The sequence below is a fragment of the Panthera pardus genome, unplaced genomic scaffold (genome assembly GCF_024362965.1).
Source record: "Panthera pardus isolate Hobbes unplaced genomic scaffold, ASM2436296v1 HiC_scaffold_11, whole genome shotgun sequence".
NCBI lineage: Eukaryota > Metazoa > Chordata > Mammalia > Carnivora > Felidae > Panthera > Panthera pardus.
In genome coordinates, this window is record NW_026526666.1 from 36,603,679 (window position 1) to 36,621,982 (window position 18,304).

An 18,304-nucleotide genomic window follows, 5' to 3' on the forward strand; every position below is an offset into this window, starting at 1 on the left:
ACTCTACAACAAAGACACCATTGCAGTTTGGTAGGGGAAGGATGGACGCCTCAGTGAAGGGTGCAATGGGATATCAGTATGGAACAATAATTTATTTGACATGGATAGACCTGAATGTGAAAGGTAAAGCAATAAAGTTTCTAGAAGAAAACACAGGAGAATCTCACAACCTTGGAATAGGCTCTCATTTCTTAAAGAGGACACAAAACTCACTAACCATATAAATGAAAGATTGATAAATTGAACTTCAATAAAACTTAAGACTCCTTTTAATCAAAAACACCATTAAGAGGGTGAAAATGCAAGCCACAAAGAGAAGAAATTGACAATACATCCACGCAGCTAGAACTTATATCCATGATGTATTATAAATTCCTACAAATTCAATTTAAAGACAGGGACGGACCACCCAATAAAGCGCTGGACAAAAAAATTAAGTAGGCCTTCACAGATGAGAATATCAAAAAGGTCAACAGGGCTATAAAAGATTGTGCAATAGTCATCTGGAAAATGCGAATCAAAACTACAGTGAGATGTCACCATGTACCATGATGGGTACACTTAAATAGACTGATGATGCCAAGTGTTGACAAGGATGTGGTGCAACTTGAACATTTATATTTTTCATGAAAAGGTAAATTGGTACAGCCACTTAGGAAAATTGTTTAGCAATACATATTGAGACTGAACATACGTTTATCTCATGACCCAACAATGCCATTCCTAGATAAATGCCCAAAGACTATCCTGTGCTATATAGTCATGTACTATAATGCACTACTCTGTTCATAGCAGTTCTATCATCCTCTTTCCCCACGCTCCTCCTCCTCCTCCTCCTCATCAAAACACAAAACAATCCAAAAGTCCATCCACAATTGAATGGATAAATTGCAGTGTATTCATACAATATAATACCCCATAGCAATAAAAATATGTACAATTGCTACCTGCAACAACATGAATAAGTAACACAGATACAATATTGAGTGAAAGAAGCCAGCTACAAAAGAATGCATACTGTATATCATTTACATGAAGTTTGAGAACAGTCAAGACTAACTTATGGTGACAGAAATCAGAATAGTGATTATCTCTGGGGGTGGAATATTGCCTGTGAAGGGGCCTGATGGAGACTTTGGTGATGCTGGAAATGTTCCATATTTTCATTTGTATATGCATATGTATGTATATGTGTATGTTCCATATTTCCATAATGTATAAGTAAAGAATTTGTTGCCCTATTACTTAAGATATTTGTATTTATTGTATATGTGTTATACCTCAAAATAATAACAACAATTGTAGGTTTTTCTTAATCTCATATTACCAATTTTCACTAAAGTGTAACACCAAAAACGAAAATTGCGTGCCTTATTCTCATCCCCGTCCAAAGATATCACTGCGGTATATAGCAGCTACATGGGTGCTCAGGTGAAGTAGCACGTGATTAAGGAAAGTTAACTTGTGGCTTAGTCAAAAACTTGATTGTGTCTGTAATGAACGACTAATCCCGACCAGATCACTCTCATTGGCTAGAGTCCCACTAAGTTCATTTTAGTTAATGTCTGACTCTTCCCTCTCCTCCTTCTATTGCTAGGACTGTGCTGTCTGCTCACTTTTGCCAGATTACTGCTACATCCAACTCCAGCTCCAAGTTCATGAATTCAAGCGATAGCTCTGCTGATAAATTCTTCAGTGGGTTTCACGTACCTTCTTTCTTCCAGCCTCCACATACGGTACTCAGTACTCGTGTTGGATTGTCTTCTCTTAACATTGTTTAACCATCTGTTAACCCAGCCTCCTGCCCAAGGGGCTTCGTGGGGAGGAATGATTTGAAGTTTCTGCCGAAGTGCTTTACAGTTGGGGATAGTCCATTAATTGTTGATTTTGTTTGTATTCAGCATTCTGCTTCTATCTGTGGTTTTAATTGATGTGAACGTGCCCAGGGGCTTGTGCTGGACCCAGCTGTATAAATCAAATAAATAAATAAAGAAATAAATAAAGAAATAAAGAAAAAAATGAAGTAAATCTCCCCTGGAATAAATAGATAACACAGCTTTCTCAATCTTTTTTTTTTTTTTTTTCTTTCAACAGTGCTTGTAAATGTGCCCTGGGGCTTATATGTGAGAAATGTATCCAAAGTTTAAAGACGTAAATAATAAGCATCCATAGCCAAAGATGCAATCACATAACAATCTACACTCATCGTAGCATGGACGCTATGGGGAGATTTGGAACATTTCCTTTCACCTCATTTCACTCACCCCTTTATTCTAGATTGTTCTGAGATTGCCATTTCCTCTGATAGTTTCTTTCGCAGGTAAAACAAAAGCAAAACAAAATGAACAAGCCAAAAGTAAAAGGAAACAAAGTCTCAATGGAGTAGTACCATTCATGAGCAATGGAGAATTCATAAGAACTGATTTTTTTCTCTACCAGGGGAATGGCTGAACTCTGCCGCGGTTCAAATGCAGGCTACTGAGTGGGCACAGAGCCTCCTCTGGCGGAGAACTGAGTGCAAGCAAATATGAAGATGCTCACATCTGAAACAGAGGCTTTACATGTGCTTTGGAGCTCCTGCCCTCACATGAACAACATGCCCAGCTAGCGGTTACTCCCTGAACTTGCAGCCCAGAATGAGAAGCGAGGTGAGGCCAACAGAACCCTACTGGCACCCAGATCCCTGGGTGAGATAAAGGTTTTTCTGTTGTGAGATGCAGATTTGGGGGGGGGGGTGTTTGCAGCAAAAGCCACCTGATACAGAGACTATGGCTTCTGCAAATTTCCAGAGATAGGACTCATGAAGTCTCAGAATAAGTAGTCTTGCTTATGGCAAGTACCCACAGTACCCCTGGGGTTGGTCACACTTTGTTCCCAGAGCTTAGTTTCAGGGCAAAGTGCTGACTGTTAGAATCCTCCTTAAGTTCATTGGCCATATGTTGGGAGGCAGTTTTGTGTAAAGAACCTAGACTTTGAAGTCAAACTCAACCACAGCTTCCTGATGCGGTAGAATAAAAATACTACTACGCGCTTCATAGGATTAAGTGAGATGGTGTATATGTACACCTGGCACATAGTAAGGACTCAAGAAATGGTTCTTACTCGTCTTCCCTTGGACCTTATAATCTAATCCATCTTCTATAGAGCGAACTTTCAAAGAGTTGGGCACTCTTTTTCAGCCATTGTTTTTGTACAATTGGTTCTTTGTACCTCGGTTTAACTCTATCCAGATAAAATCTGTTCTGGCTAGGCATGGCTCACTGGTGGCTAGCTTTTGAGATCCGAATTCTGCCACCTAATGCATTCACTGTAACTCTTGGCTTCGCATCAACCACAAATTTGATCAGTATGTTGTCCATTTCCTCATCCTAATTGTTAATAAATATACTGCAGGTGTTTCATTAGACAGGCTCTTGGAGTCCTTTGGAGCTGTAAGCTCACATGCATTCACACGGCACTCAGATGTTCAAAGAAAATGTAGTTCCTTTATTTCCAATAACCGATCTAATCTTCCTTATGAGCTTCTCATCCCAGTGCCTTGCAGATGAAAATAGCTTTATTTTAAACTTTCCAGTCTGAAATATCTCATTTTTTTTTGTGGTTAAGTGGTCTTGTTTTGAACGCAGCCTGGAGGGAGTGAATGCTCAGCCTCCGGATTTGCTTTCGTCCCGGCTCTTTTTTCAGATGTGACCTGGTAGAATCTTATGCGACCTGGTAGAATTGGGTTAAAAGGCTTGGACCCTCCTAACCTTGTGCAGGTCCTTGGGCTGGTCTCTCCTATGGTGGTAGTCGGAGGTGCTCAGTTTAGTAAGTGTGCCCTGGTGAGTGTGACTGTTGAGGTGTGGTAGTTCTGCCTCTACCCTGCTGTCCACACTGAAGTTAATAGCTGACACAACTCAGTGTCTGTTCTCTTGCATATATAAGACTCTCGGAGAGCTTGGTCCCCTTTCTTGTCAACTTGGACTCACTTTACTCCGCTCTGGCTCTGTGCACCCTCTAAGGTCTGGCTCTGACTCTCATCGGGTCTCAATTTCAGAGGCCCAGTCTGTATGTGTTGGCCACAGGGTCACTCAAATGACACTCACTCAACAGGTTTCTGTTGCTCAAGTCCACAGCCAGATTTTCAGCTAAGTTCTGTGTCCCTCATCAGAGTAATTAAAGAAACCTTCATTAACAGCACGGACTCTGGAGCCAACCTGGGTTTGATGGGTTTGATGTCCAACTCTGCCATTTACGAGCTTAGTAACCTAAGACAAGCTGCTTAACATAACTGTGCCTCCATTTGCTCCTCTGTAAAATGGGGTTATTCATAATACCTACCTTCTGGGTAGAAGCCTTATGAGGGTTACAGGAGTGACTACATGAAAAGTGTTTAGAATTGTGCTTGGTAAGCACAGGGTACATGCTTAGTAAGTATTAGCTAGTAGAAAACTAGAAAATAGGATGTGGCAAGTTATTTAACCTCTCTATGCTTAAGTGTTCCCATATGTAAAACAAAGATCATAATAACTCCCTCATAGCTTTCTTTGAAAATTAAATGACTTAATATGTAAAGAAATTAGAACACAGTTTGGCACAAAAGAAGCCTTATCATTGTTATTTTGTTGTTGTTCCCAGGCCGCAGGAGAGCCTAGGGCAACGTGGTTCACTCTCCAACTCAGACTCCCTGTCTGTCTGCCCATGCTGCAGGTGGCCAGTAGGACGGCTGGGACAGTCCTTGAGAATGGGATAAAAGCCCCTTCTCTGCCTGGATTCAGCTTTCCCCTCCCTCTACTATCAGACGTCAGCCTGAAGCCATGCCTCTCCAAGGTCACTTTGACTCTGTGTCTCCCATTTCCCTTTTCCACCAACCAGATAGGACAAGCTCTCCTCTTCCTTCTCTTTCCGGAAGGCACCTCCCTTATGTAATACTCTATTGTCAAGTTGCTCATGTCTGACGCTGTTTCTTGGTTAATTAAAACCTAATAAAATTAGGATTCCTTTTTCTGTCGCTATAAATTTGATTCTCAAGTCTATTTCCAGTCTGCTGACTCAAAACAGGAATAAGCTTTGAAATGATGACCCTCAAGTGGATAAATACCATTAATTCAATGAGGGGAATTCACAAGACAATGGGATAAATGGAAGATGAAGGTATATGTGAAAGCATTTAAAAAATATTCCGGTATGACTGACAATGATGTCATTTAAAGAACCCTCTGACACCTTCATTTTAACTGCTGCTGCTCAAATGTGCCCTAGAATGGCCAACCCAGGAGAGGGATGAGGTTTTCAGCCACAGAGCACCTGGGAATCAGCATTTATTTCCTGCTTCTGCAATGAAGACATGGAAAATAACATTGAGTACCTAGTTGGTGTCAGTCACTATACTTGGGGGTTTACACATATTCAGTAATTCAAGGTCATGCATTGAGCCTCTGATATGCCCCACATGAGTCATAAAACAGCAGGGATGTGGTGGTGAAAAAGATATGTTCTATTAGAACTAACAATAACTCTATGTAGTGGTATTATTATTGTCTTTATTTACGGAATGCCGGGATGAACATTAAGTGAAGTTAATGGACTTGGTTAATCTCGTGGAGCCGGTCTAGCTGCCAGGCCCATGCTCTTTCCACAAGGTGTAGCAGTAAGCTTGACTACTGGAGCAGGTTGACACAGACTCTAGGGACTTGAGTTCTGGAATCTATGGAAGGGTTGACTAAGAATAAAAAAAACATATGAGATTTAATGCAAAAGTATGCTTGCGTGTTGATATATGCATTTCTTTTTCTGGAGAGAGGATCTATAGCTTTCATCAAATTCTCATGAAAGCTCTGTCAGTGCAGACCTGTTTTTTTCCCTAGAGTGTTTGTGGATAACTTCCTCTTGGCATTACCACTGCTCTAAATATGTATTTTCTCAGGCCCACTGGGAAGCACAGTTCTAAGCAAATCTATTGCTAGATAGTAATGGAGAAACACAGAAGGTGGGGAGAAAGTGGCTTCAGAAACTGATATTCAGATAAAGCACGGAGTCTTTTATATAGTCAAACTCTAACCAGCAAAAGGGTGGGGCCACCACTTGTCTTTCACATGCCACCTTCTTGAGTGCTGCCCTCGATGCTCATTGTCCCTGGTCTCCCTGCATAAAACGCTGGATGTGTGTGTTAATTTGCAGCAATGATGAAAAGAACAACAGTCTGATTCACTTTATGTCCTATTCAGGCTGGCTCTGGCCTACATCCTAGCAACTTTATGACATGCATGGATGAGACTCATTGGGAAAAAGAAAGAGGGTATGTGGGGCAAAAGACCAGGCACAATTGACTGCTGGTTCTCCTCATGTTGCCAAGACCTGTCTACTCAGCATCTGAAAGAGGTTGACCACGTTCTCCTAAATATTATTCTGTCTGTGGACTGGGCATCAGGGACTACTCAGGGAATGGACAGAACAATAATTTCTATTCTGAGGTGGGGCAGCCATGTTTATAAACTTCCAGATGGAAAGAAAAAAACAGAGCCGATTATATACCCTGGGGTACCCTGGAGGGTACCCCGTAGTGACTTGTTTATTATTGTTGTTATACTTCATATCTTCTGATTTCTTCCTTCCCCAGCAGGCTAAATACTCATGGATAATCCTCATAGATTGCCAATGGACTTGTGACATTGTCTATAGTATTTTTTAATCTAAATATTGTATACCTTGAGTGCTAAATATATTAGTTTGGATGGATAACTTTTAAAAACAATATTATCGTAGCCTTCTCTAAGCACCTTTAAATATAAAGGACAGCAACAACAAAACCTCCATCTCTTTTATTCTTGGAAATATGATTTAACCAAGCCAATGTTTATTGTAGCATAAGATCTGGAAACAATTAGAGATGTCACATATATTTGCATTTTTGATGACATTTGCAATGTAAATGATAGAATAATGGAAGACTTTGGGAGAGACATTTGTTCCCCTCTGTGCCCCGTGTACGTCTTCCCACAGAGGACACTGATTTAAGGAAAGCAGCTCCAAAAACAGAATAGATAATAGAGGTGAGAATGTTATTTTAATTTTAGATTTATGCATTTCTCTTTTATTGGATAAGTTAGAAAGGCATAGAATAAATGTCACCCAAATGACAGGTGTTAAATGCTTTTAACGTGTGTGCATGTATTTGTCTGAGCATGTGTCAGTACCAGAGGGGGGTGTCTTTGGAGGTATGTTCGGGTCTCGGTGTCTTTGGCTGTTTTGTGTGTGTTTTGGGATGCATGTCGGTAGCTGTGCAGGTGGTAAGGGGATGGCTCTTGAAGAGCATCTGAGAAAATCTTTGGGGGCCGGATATCTGTGTGCATTTATGGTGGTAGCATTTTATGTATATGTATTTGTTTTCTATGGGTGTATGAGTGGGTGTTTATTGGGAATGAGCGCTTGAAATCATCATCTCTGATAATCACAGGGGTTTTTGCAGGTCATTGAGTGGAACCTCCCAAACAAAAATCTCTTGTCTATTGGGAAGATGAAAGACTAAGCTGGAATAAATGACCAAACGGTGAGGCACTAGCCAGCGAGTGGATATTTGATAAACAACTGTGTATCGGGCACAATTCTTGACAAGGTGGATGCAGTGACAAAGGAAGTAGTCCCAGTCTTCAGGAAAGTTTATAGTCTAGGGAAGAAGACAGTCATTCAACAACAACAAAGAAATCAATTATTTAATTATGTGTCTACAGTGCCACGGAGGAAGAGTACAATATTCTAAGGAAGCATATAACAGGAGACCCAACTTGAGTGGGATTAGGAAAGCCTTATAAAAGGATGTGACATTTAAATTGAGAAATCTCCAGTCCCCCTGCATGGCAGTTGTTCAGTGCCCTCTCACACCCCCCATGGGAGTGGTGACCAGTGCCGCTCTAGCCCCTACCTCTAATGGTAGGACTCAATGCCACCCACCTCTGCCTCTCATCTGCATTATGGTCACAGTGCTTCATGTGAAGTCTTCAGTTATCTTCTGCTCCATACACTGTATATCTTACTTATTTTGGTCATCTAAGCGAAGGGCATAGGCCGACTGCCAAAGCAAATGACAAGCTAAAAATTCACAATAGAAGTTGATATCTTGTTTATGCAACAATTAAGAATAGGCATTCCTGGTTTGGTGCGCTCCTGAATTGCTCTCATCTCAGCAGGGATGTAGGCTCGGGCTCCGTCCATATTGAGCCTCCATTCTCCACAGAGTTCTCCACTTTACTTCCAGGCAGAGGACGAACAGAGAATGGAGCGTGCCTGCGGGAGATTTTGTGGGCTGAGCCTTGGTGGGGGGCACATCCCTGCCGCTCAACAGCTACCTGGCTAGAACTCAGTCAGACGCCCTATCCAACTTCAGGGAAGAGTGTGAATGTAGTCCAGCTGCCTTCGCACAAGGAAGAGAGTTTGGGTGAAGACTTGGCAGTCTTCGCTATGGTTTAGTGAATTTAGTGAATTTCTGTGCAATGCCCCAGGCAGAGTGTGGCAGCGCCTTTAGTCTGAAATGGAGAGCCAGGTGTCCACTTTTTAGCAAGGGGAAGTGGATGACACAGAAAATCACAGATGAAATGACTTTTGATGCACTAAAACCTGAACTAATTGCTTTTGACGGGACAGATGTTGTCTTAACTTTCAGAGGGCTTTTATTCTGTTCTGTAGTACCTTGTAGACACCAAAGTCTTTGGAGGGAAAGACACAATCGTTTGTATTTCAAAATTGTGATTCATCTGAGAATGTGCCATGAAAAAAAATCCACCATGGATAAAGTTGCTTTAATAATATTCCACTAGTTATGTTATAAATCCCATTACCAATCCACATACTACCCATCTCTCTCTCTCTTTATCAGGATTGTTGGCATATACACAAACCATTCCTCCCTGCTTCCAGTTTAAAAATATTTCAAAGCAATATTGAAATATTGATAGGTAATCATGATTCTCAGAAGGAAGATACCTTGTTCTACTAAGCAACAGAATTTCCATACAGTCAACTATTAGGCCGCGTGGTATTTGTAGCTTATTGTTTAACATGATAATAAGATCACTGCAAAGAGAGAAAACAAGTTCTTCCCAGGTTACCTGGAAAACAGCATTCATTCTGCAAGAATCAGTTTATTATCTCTTTGTCATACCTCCTTTGACCCACTTGGGCCAAGTTGAACATTCCCTCCTTTGTGCCCACATTGTATCTGGAACACACTGGATTGTTATAATTTAGATCAGCATAGGAGCTCTCTGATACCATATTCTTATCCCCATATAATATTTCAAACTCCTCCTTTGAGGAATTATTCCCCTATCAGATGACTGCTCTCGTAGGGGCTCAGGAACTATTTGACGAATAAAAAAGTGGGCTGATGAATGCAGTAGAGTGGTTTACGTGTTACTTTAATTAGAGAAAACAAACACACCTCATTCCTTTGGGTTAAACCAGACCTGACATTGGAGGATCCTTGGTTTCCTGAGCTAGCTGCCTACATAGCTGGCCTGCTTCACCTGTGCAAACAAACACACTTACAACGGCTCTGCACGTGCTCACACTGTCCCATCTGGCAAACCGTGTTCAAGAGGCTTGGCTTCACTAGGGAGGATGCAACAGCAAAGAAAAATGCAGGGAGTGTGGCCTCTTTTCTAAAGACTTTTCTTTCAAGACAGTGAGAGAGGTCTTGCCAGATTTGGATGACTTCTTCCATAAAGATGGTAACAACCCCCAGCATAGGATTATCATGAGAATGAATCCACATAAAAAGCTTAGCCTGAAACTTGGTGTGAAGCACGCATTCAGTCAATGCTGGCTATTCTCCTTCTGATGCTGTCACCACTGCTTGTCTTATTATTTTAAGACAGGTCTTATGCCACCATCTTTCTAATCCAGCACACCCTAACTCTGGAGAATGGGGAGAAGGAAGTCAGGTCCCTCCATCGTGTTCCATCAGGTTTCATGAGCTTTGGTTATTGACCACAATGGCGTTCATTAACTACTGCTATCAAATACTCTCGATGACAGGCGGAAAATCTCAACTTTCTGATAGCCATCGGTTGGACCTCCCAATTTCACATGCTGAAACAAGAAACTGACGGTTCAAAATCCCACAAAGTCGTTGTCTCTGGGTAGTCTGCGATTGTGTTGAAATATAGAAACTGTAGCTAGACCCAAAGTTAATAAAATTGTGTGACACATAAAGCTCTATGATGGATGGCAACCAATAGTCCAATACTGTTTTATTCTCTCTAATATACTGTTTCTCTGCAAAGGCCAAGAAATTAAAGAACAGTTTTATTCTCCCCTTCCAGCCTGTGCAGGGTAATTATGTATTATTAATAATGCAGCAGCACAAATGATATTAAATGAACTACATTTGTTAATGCAGATCTTATCTAACTGCTTTTTCCATCAGTGGACTGTTTCTCATCAGGGGGTACTAATTAGCTGTAATATGTAGAAAGATGGGACAGAAATCCAATCAGATAAATGGGATCTATTTGGAGAGATCCAGGAAGGAGGAAGAAAGGCATTCATGATTCTGTGAGAATTACTACAAGTGGAAAAGATGAAAATTTCTGCCGTTTCAACTTCATTTACATTTTGTGGCCGCAGAAGTTAAAATGCAGTACTGTTGGATTGGCCAAGCTGCAAAGGCCTGCAAATAATTTTATTTATCATGACTGTAACAGTGTTGTCTTTTGCAGTAATAAAAGTGCATATGGCTCTATAAAAATCCCGAATGGTTTACATGGCCCTTGCAAACATTAAACCTAATGTATTAGGGTAAAAACTGATGTTCTCCAGCTTTCCCCAACTATTGTGGGCTTACAGGAAATGCTGGCCTCTAAACTTTTTTCTTAGAGAAGGATCACCTGAAGCCCTCAGATGATATATTCTTGATAAATCCCAGGCTACCTATAAACCTACCTTCCAGATTCTCACCCTTCATAAATCTCTTGGGAAAGTCCCCACGGTGAAGGGTTGATAAGATCCTTTTTGGATTTCGCATCAGCTAAGTTGGGTGGACATGTGGCCCAACTCAAGTATTAGAGCATCACTGTTCATCCCGTTTGCTCACCTGAGCCAGCTCCTACTCACCAGTGTCTGGGCTCCATCAGTGAGCCATTTACAAATGAAGTGCCTTACCAATCCGGCAACATATTTATCACTGCTTTTGGGGGGGACTGTGGTCTCTTTAGGCCACCTTGAGTGGGCTGGTGGGGATATAGGGAGTGACACGTACTGCCATGTGAAAACAGATGTAAATGTGAATTGTTTCATTTGGGTTAGCTCAATGCCTCAAATGTAGAGAAAGTCTTCCCTACTCAAAAGCTTGCTAAGAAAAAGGCTGATCACTAAAGGTGATTCTTAGATAAATCCTCCCACACCCCCCCCCCTTTTTTTTTGCCAGCCAATGACACCTTTTTGCTACTTTCTAAATCCTAACCCAGTAGGCACCCCAACACTGACTTATATATTAAAAAAATATATATTTCTGGGAACTGCTATCTCTTTACAGGGGTATCCTGATCCAAACCACAGCACGCACAGTCAATGCCTGAAACTCCTGGGATGGCATTAATACACTTAAACCTCTGAGTATCTGAACTTGCTTATATGAATCCTTCACAATTATCAATTGAAAACACCTATTTTTTCAGTTCTCAGTGACTCTGCAAAATGGCACAGCAATGTTTTGAAAAAATCGGCCTCATATTTTAACTGCCTTCAAAATGTGACATCATCATTAGTTGGAACAGAATCAGGATGGACACCAAAGATTTTACTAGCTGAGACTCCCCTGATCATTGAAAACGAATGAAATGTGACCTGGTCAGATAGAATGAGACCTGATGCCTCAGCAATCTGCAAATATTCAACACCTTTTTAGCAAAGTAATCATGAAAATTCAGGAGGCATCATTATAATATAAAATCATCCAGGCATCAAGGGAAATATATTTGTATACCTCATGACAAAAGTTGAGTGGAAGCTCAGGAGTACTATTTACATTTATATATACTTATATCATGTAATTAAAGCCAACAGATAAACACATCAATATGTTAAAACAGATGTAAAAATATATAGATAGACATATTGCACTGAAACCTTGATATTGCATCCAAATGAAATCCTGTATTCCAAATATGCCCCGTAGGAGTTTTGCTCAAGGCTATGCTTAGGTATACTCAAAAATTCCCGATAGCGAGTCACTGGGGAAAACATGTTCTTTTACAGATAATTGCTACTGGCAGCCAGAGACCTAGAGAATTTGATGTGCAGTAATGTGACCTGACTATGTATTAAACTTTTTTGAAGGACATGTGTAAAGTAATTTTTATGTGTCTCACACACCTTGGGCTTTTTTTCCCCCACTTGCTAGCACATTTTTAAACAACTTTTCTATTTCTAATATATCTATTAGATTTTTTCCTAATAGTTTTCAACCATAAAATATATTGGTATTGTTTTCTTCTTCAAAAAAAGAAAGCAACCCAGAGACAAGGAAAAAAAAAAAATCCCATCTGAGTTGTAGGGAATATGTAAACAAAGCCAAGTTATTTTATTGGTAATGAACTTCAGGAAAAATGTGAGAAATAATAGTTGCTTGTTCACACAGACAAGAGAAATTAGAGATTAACTGATTTCAGTAAGGTGGGGAGGCATCTCTACTGCTATTTAAGGCAATAATCACCAGCTTTTCATTAAATCTAGGGACGTTTAGGAGATGGCTCCTGAGGTATTTTAAAAGATACTGCTTCAGAAGCTATAATTAATAACTTGAAAAAATTATAAATTGCCAAGCACACATATGTGCAATGATACAATTCAATGAAGAAATATCATAGCTGCTAATTACTCTGGTTCTGTTTTGTGTGTGTGTATGTGTTATTATGCGGTCCTCATTTTATCGTTCAATATTAACATGTAAACCTTAATTAAGAATAATGTCAGAAGGTTCCAGGAATATTGCTAAAGATTGCACAGGGTAGTTCAGAGGCTTGTTTGGAGAGAATCCTTGGATCAACCAGGGAGTGTTATCTGTAAATAATGCACTTTTGTGTCACGAGTTACATGAATCATTACGAGCTGACATTGGAAATTAGCTTTTGAGAACAAAAATCCAGAGGGGAGAAAAATGAACTCAAACCAGCATGTAGTACAAAAATCAGGTGTGGGGACAGACTGCAGGAGTTGGGAATGTCACATTAGTTCCTTTAATGACAGGCAAGTGGCTCATAGATTTACATGCTTGTATTCTGGTGCCAGGGAGATGAACATCCAAAATGACAACTTATCAGGAAAATGATATATTTCTAGTTTCCATTAAGATCATTAAAAGCCACATTCCTTCTTCAGATATGCAAATGGATTTTCTATAGAAATCCATGAACAAGAGTAAGATTTGGCCTATGTTCACTAAAGAGCTGCAAAAAAAAAAAAAAAAGAAAAGAAAACAAGATTCTAGATATTTGATGGATAGTCTAGGCCACGTCTTGGCACTGTTTTTTCACTTGTGTTTTAGTTATTTCAGGGTCAGTTAGTACTAATGCAAAGGAAAACAAGGTGAAACTAAGGTGAATAATTTTGTCACATATTAAGTTGTGGTAAAGGATGTAGTGGGATAAAAATCAAAGTGAGAGCAAAATTTAGTCCCTCAAACTTCAGGTGGCCTTCAAAGTTTAGCAGGCAAAATCAGGATGTAGTTGTCATAGTGAATTGTCCAATATCACTTCCGTGCAACAGTGCGGCACAGGGTTAAAAGTCAGTCTTTTCAGCCAGAATGCTTGCGTTGATCACTACTCCCTACGGGCTTGTTAGCTGTGTGACCTAGGAAAATTTGCTCGACCTCTCTATGCTTCAGTTTCTCCATCTGTAACGTGAGCGTGAATACTGTTTCTGCCTCATGGAATTCTTGTGTTATATGATGTCTTACATGCAAAGTATTTACCAGTATCTAGTACGTAGAAGGTGCTATATAAATGCTCACTATTAATATTTTTCAAATCCTGAAACATATCTTTCAGGACTTCACAACTCAGTGATTTGTGCCTAGGGGTTTCTTAGCAATGAAGCCATAGTGTTCCCTTAGTTTAAACTTTGTAGAAAAGTCACTTCCAAAAAACATACAAAACATGATGGAAATATAATCTATATCATGCCCCTTTTTTCGTTATAATACTTAAAACTTGGTCTATTAAAATTCTGTAAACAGAGGAAGTTCCACTTTGCCAGTTTTTATTCATTAGGAGTATATTCTCCTTGAGGGCAGAGAGTATATAATTTTATAAGTTCTTGTGCAAGCTGGGAGCACTTCATAAATGTTAAACTAATCTCAAAACAGATTGAGTGTGTTGGACAGGCAGTGTTTTAAGGAAAGAAACCAGACAATGTTAAGGAAAAACCAGTGCATAAAAGTGGAAAGCAATCTTTAAAATTTTTTTAAATGTTTATTTATTTTTGAGAGAGAGAGAGAGAGACAGATCATGAGGCAGGGAGGGGCAGAGATGAGACACAGAATGTGAAGCAGGCTCCAGGCTGCTGTCAGCACAGAGCCCAATTTGGGCTTGAACTTATAAGCTGTGAGATCATGACCTGAGCCGAAGTCAGACGCCTAATTGACTGAACCACCCAGGCACCCCGAAAAGCAATCTTTTTAATAACTGACTTCATAATAAATATGTCCAAATTTTATAAAAACTGATTCTAGTGACTCAATCATGCCAAATCTCTTGAAATGAAACTAAAGAATCACATATTCCTCAATGTCAGTGTTTTAAAATTATTTTTCAGAGTGGTAGAAAACAAAAATCTGGTGTCATTTCTTAACCAAGTTTTAGAACAGCAATGTTCAATAGAAATATAATACAAGCCATGTCATTTTAATTTTTCTATTCACTGCATTGAAAAAAGTAAAAAACTGGCAAATTTAATTTTTTGAATTAGAAAATGTTTAATGTTTCTATATTTTTGAGAGAGAGAGAGAGAGAAAGCATGAATAGGGAAAGGGCAGAGAGAGAGAGGGGGACAGAGGATCTGAAGTGGGCTCTGCACTGTCAGTACAGACCCTGATGTGGGGCTTGAACTCATGAACCGTGAGATCATGACCTGAGCCGAAGTCAGGCGCTTAACTGACTGAGCCACCCAGGCGCCCCCAAAATTAATTTTAAGTAACATATTTTGTTTAACCCGGATGTCCAAAATGTTTTCGTTTCACATGTAATCAGTGTAAAAAATTATCAACGAGATATTCCATATTCATCTTTTTCCATACTAAGTCTTTGAAATCTGCTGTGCAGTTTCCAATTATGGCACATCTCAACCCACCCCGACCACATTTCAATTGCTCGTAGCCTCATGTGGCGAGTGGCTACCAGACTGCACGGCACGGTTCTAGAGCAAGGGGTGCGGGGACTGTGCTTTAGAAAGGCAGCAAGGTGGCATCTGTTGGCCTTGGTAAGAGCTATGCTTCGAGTCTCTACTCAAAAGGAAATGTTAGTAGGGCCTTTGCCTTTCCGTGTCATCGGTTTTGGACACATCACCATTTCTGTTTGTTAATTTTTCTTTTAAGTGTTTACATATTACTCATGTGCCTTTCTGACGTCTTGTAGCGAGGTCTGTTCTTACAGAACAAATGGAAATCGGCTTTGGAATTCATGTGCCTGAAGAAAACTCATCTCGACAGCTGCTGGGGCAGCTTCAAGCACACGCAAGGTGAAAGAAAGACACCTGGGATTTTTTTTTTTTAATACTAGAGGTGAAATAAGGAGATGGAGGGATGCCTTCTTATAGTGCCAGATGAGACAAACAGGTGGCACAGGGAAGGAACAAATAAAGGATGAAGGGAAGAGCAGCAGGTTAAGGCCTCGGGCAGAGCAAATACAAGATTCAGCTGCTGCAGGTTCAAGCCTGAGGCAGGATAATAGAGCTGACTGTGGCAGAAAGAAAATCAGACCTGTCAACAGTGCAGTTCATCCATGAATGTAGATGGGTAGAACAGTGTAGAAGGAATGCGGTGCCTCTTAGCATCCATGTTCGGCCTCAGCGTCCATGAAAGCCACACCACCTCAGGAAGCAGCTCGAGACGCCTCCGGTATTAATCAGATGACACCTACACAAATGAAATTGTGATAAGGGCCACGAAGGCTTCCTATTGTTTAAATTTTTCTTAACTCGGCACACTGAAGGGCTACAGGCAGCCGGCCCCCAGAGCAAGCAAATACACCGTAACTGGAAAAAATATGAGGAGAAATAAAAATGTTTCCAAAAATATTTCTCCATGAGGGGCCCTACATATAAATGAGGAAAAACCAATAACCTCACTCTTCTACACAAATAAATCATCAGAGAGCCACCCCAATGCCTTCTGCAATGAAGCCCAGCACTAAGAAAAATAAATCCCTAAAAAATAGAAAGTATGTGCAAAACTGATCGTAGATCAGGGAGTGAAGCACATTTTTCTTTTTCTTCCCTTCACATCCACACACACTCAAAGGATATAGGAACACACACGGCAAAGAACTGGCAAGACAGCGCCAGTGTGAAGGGCGTCGTAGAGCTGCGAGGCCTCACCTTCTCCCAGGAAACCCAACGACACGGACTTAACACTGATGTGCTCTGGAATTGCCTGCACCAAATTTCATGGACAAACAGTTCTTCAATAAGTCCCAAGATATGGTATGCTTGGCATAAAACTTAGAGAAATCACCTGGTCTGAAAGTAAAGGAAGAGTAGCCTTGAGTTTTGGAATGGGTCCAAATCCTGCATGGAATTAGTTATGTTCCCAATGCTGTTTCTTTCTCAAAAAGGAAAGGAAAGGAAAGAAAAGAAAAGAAAAAAGAAAAAAGAAAAGAAAAGAAAGGAAAAGAAAAGAAAAGGGGAAAAAAAGGGAAAGAGAAAAAGAAAAAAAAGAACAGGGAGAAAATGTGCCTGAAAGCTAACCAGTTGAGTCCCCTCTACTCCACTCCACTTCTTTTCTCTGAGTCCTTCCCTTGTAAGAATGACCTCTGAGGACGTTCTTCAATTTAACTCATGAGTCCCAAGATCAGACTCTAACCCTCATATAGCTATTGAAAACCGCAAACGTGGCCTTGCACGAGAATAGGCCCCTTTAGCTGCAGGGATCATGTGAGGGGTGGCCCCACCCCCACTCAGAGGCCACTCCGAGGAGAATGGAGAAAACTGAGCTTCAGGTGAGAGGGGCCAATATATTACTGATGCCTATCTGCCTGACACCAGGGCCCAGTAATCAGCCAGGCTGCTTTACTCTTAGCTCTCCTCACATAGAGTAATGAGAGTACTTTGCACAGCCTTTCCCTGTAATCCCAATATTTTATTTATTTTTTTTTAATGTTTTTTTAAATTTATTTTTGAGAGAGCACCAGCAGGGGAGGGACAGAGGATCTGAAGTGGGCTCTTCACTGACAGCAGTGAGCCTGACGTGGGGCTTGAACTCACGAATGGCGAGATCATGACCTGAGCCGAAGTCAGATGCTCAACTGACTGAGCCACACAGGTGCCCCGGGAATCCCGATATTTTAGCATCAGCTTGTATCGTTAGGGTCGACTTTTCTCATAGATAAGAAAATTGAGGACGAAGGGAAGTACACTGTTAGCTTCCAGGACCTGGATCATAGGAACTCTGTGTTTCCCACTGGCCCCTTCAAAGTACACAGACAGGCTTCCATATGTCTAAACAGAATACTCAGCTCTCGGTTGAAGTGGGAAGTCATGTCAAATAAGAAAGAAGGAAGATTAGGTGAAAGCTAGAAAGATCCTATGTAGACAGAGTAATGACCTATGCTTGCCCTTATCCTGGGAACCTGTGAATTGTTCTCTTACTTGGCAAACGGATTTGCAAATACGACTAATGTTAAGGGCCTTGAGATGAGATTATCCTGGATTATATGGGTGGGCCAAATCTAAACCACATAAATCCTTACAGAGAGCCTTTTCAGGCCGCATAGAACCAGAGAAATGGTGGCATAAGAGAGAGTTTCAACTGGGCTGGATCTGAAGATGGAAAAGACCAGGAAATAAACCCTCCCCTTGAGCCTCCGGAAGAGAACACAACCTGCTCCTCACAGCTTGATTTTCACCCAGACAGAGCTGGGTCAGATTGCCATCCTACATGGCTATAAGATAATTCATTTGTATTGTTCAAAACAACAAATTCATGGTAATTTGTTAGAGCAGCAATGGAAAACTCATACAGACAGAACTTCTCATAGCAAATATCTTCTCCACTCAGCAGTTCTACCTTTTTTAAATTAAAAACAAATTTTTAAATATTTATTTATTTTTGAGAGAG

The 18,304-nt window shown here is 40.5% G+C and overlaps 1 long non-coding RNA gene across 1 annotated transcript in view; it reads left to right on the top strand.

Annotated features, from left to right (window-relative positions):
* LOC109246172 (uncharacterized) overlaps positions 1 to 1,958 on the top strand; it is a 40,836-nt gene extending 38,878 nt beyond the window's left edge. Inside the window, exon 3 of the long non-coding RNA XR_002071242.2 lies at positions 1,598 to 1,958. This is a non-coding gene — a long non-coding RNA (uncharacterized LOC109246172). The remainder of the gene's footprint in view (positions 1 to 1,597) is intronic.
* The last annotated feature ends 16,346 nt before the right edge of the window (positions 1,959 to 18,304 follow it).